Source organism: Penaeus monodon, unplaced genomic scaffold (assembly GCF_015228065.2).
Source record: "Penaeus monodon isolate SGIC_2016 unplaced genomic scaffold, NSTDA_Pmon_1 PmonScaffold_1958, whole genome shotgun sequence".
In the NCBI taxonomy this organism is placed as follows: domain Eukaryota; kingdom Metazoa; phylum Arthropoda; class Malacostraca; order Decapoda; family Penaeidae; genus Penaeus; species Penaeus monodon.
In genome coordinates, this window is record NW_023649237.1 from 1 (window position 1) to 2,289 (window position 2,289).

Here is a 2,289-nt window from a genome sequence, read left to right on the forward strand (position 1 = left end):
GAAATTTAAGCTGATTCTGTCATCAGAGACTACAGATAAAGAAAGGTCAAGGACTGTATTATAGTGGAATTGCTCAAGCCAAGGCTGACCAGCAGCAGCAACAGCAGCAGCAGCGTTTTGCAAGAAATCCAGCAGATGACAGTAGTTCTGAAGAGGATAAGGAGATTAAGAGAGAAGAGAGAGTAACATACAGCCAGCGGGGAAGGAAGCGCAAAGCTACTGTCCTTGCAGATGAAACTGAAGTTAAAATCAAGTTAGAACCAATGGATGATGGTTTTGAAAGTATAGAATGTGATGTAGACTTTGATGATGACTCTGAAGATGAGCGCAAGAGACGGAAAACAAGAGGAAGGGGGAGAGGACGAGGTAGAGGCAGAGGAAGAGGCAGAGGCCGTGGAAGAGGTCGACCAGCGGCAAGATCAACTCTCATAGGCAGAGGTTTAGGTGGGCAGTATCCTACTTCTAACAAGCGAAAAATCTTACCTTACAAAGGACCGAAAATATATCACTGTGCAGAATGTGATTCTGAATTTAAGAAATACACAGATCTGATTACTCATAAGAAGGAAGTTCATACTGTCATCGATAATACACCTCTTGAGGTTGAGGAGACTATACTTGAAATGGAGTTATTACATACTTTAATAAAGGTAAAGCAAACATTCAGAGACAAGCCACCCTTGTCGGAGTGTGACAAGCATTTTCTACGCAAGGATGACTTGTGGTATCATCAGGAGATTGCCCATACTGAGGGGAAGGGCAGGGCCAAAACTGCATTTAAAGACAGAACCTACGCTTGTGAAGAATGTGGTGAAACCTTCTTATTCAAGTACAAACTCAAGATGCATATAAATAGCAAACATTTGAATGATGCTGGCCAGAATGCAAACGACTTCACGTGTGGAGAGTGTGGCTGCAAGCTGGGGAGTCTTCCAGGTTTAACATTCCACATGCGCAAACATCACAATAAAAGTTTGACATATCGCAAAACAACTGAATATTTATGTAGTGACTGTGGGTTCATGGCGCCATCAAATAAGAAGTTGAGGGAACATCAGAGGCCCACTGTGGTTCCTCCACCAAGCCAAAGGTGCAGTGTGAAATATGTGGCAAGACCGTCCTTAAAGTGTCCCTTAAAATGCACAAAGTTAAGATGCACTCTGAGTTTAAAGAACAGTGTGATAGGTGTGGAGAACGATATGCCACCAAAACTGATTTATTGCGGCATATCAATGTTGTGCACCTTCGCATTCTCCTTTATAACTGTCAGTACTGTGGAGAAAGATTCGCCACTTCTGATGCCCTTCGGTATCACAGAGTTAAATGCATGAAAAACCATCCTTTTACTGTCAAATATGTGGTAAGTGTTATAAGAGGGTTGGGAACTTAATACTCATATCAACGTGCCCATAAAGATCGTAGGAAGGCAGAGGTTTTGTACATATTGTGGCAAAGAGTACTATGACCGTAGCAAGCTGCGTAACCATCTGGTAAGTAAGCATATATTCCACAAGAATGACCTATTCTGAAAATTATCTCCGGAAGAACGTGTTGATGGGTTACCTTTGGCGAAACACATGGAAAAACGATCTGGTAGGAAAAAAAGAGACACATATGGGTCGCCGGGGGGTTGGCATCACAGCAAAAAACAACAGCACAGCGCCAGCGCAGAGCAAAAACAGCAGAAACAGCAGCACAAAACAGCAGCAGCAGCAGCATCCACATCATCAGGTGTAGTTCCAAAACCCACCCCCACATAAAACCCAGTTGTGGTAGCGGCAGAGGCACTCAAAATTTGGAGCTACAAGAAATCACTACCCAAGGATGCCCAATTCTCGGTAAACAGAGAAAAACTAAAAGCACCTGCTAGGTGGAAAAAGACTGTGGGTTGCCCCACAAAGTTCCCTCAGGGGATGCATATCCCAAGGGACACATGCAACCCCCAATGACCATGCCCCACCCCATCCCCAGAATGCTATAGCTGCTAGTCTCTCTTTGGGGTTTTTTACCCGAGAACATGCTCACCCAGGGGCCTCACACCTCCCAAAAATGTATTAAGGCCTGAAGAAAACTTGTGTTAGCCATATCTGAGGAGGGTTTTTATTTTACAGCTTTTAGAGGAGCACCCAATCTTTTTAACATTTGATTAATTTCATAAGTTACAGATCATTAAGTTTAGTTTTCACCCATATTCACATGATAGATAAATTAGGGCCAAAACTAGACACTTAAAAATAATCAAATCAAAATTTTTTCGGCCCCGATCTCTATACAAATGAAGATATTTTT

At 42.8% G+C, this 2,289-nt stretch overlaps 1 pseudogene; it reads left to right on the top strand.

The window, feature by feature from the left end:
* The first annotated feature begins 14 nt into the window (after positions 1-14).
* LOC119569887 lies at positions 15-1,981 on the top strand (annotated as a pseudogene).
* Positions 1,982-2,289: the final 308 nt, after the last annotated feature.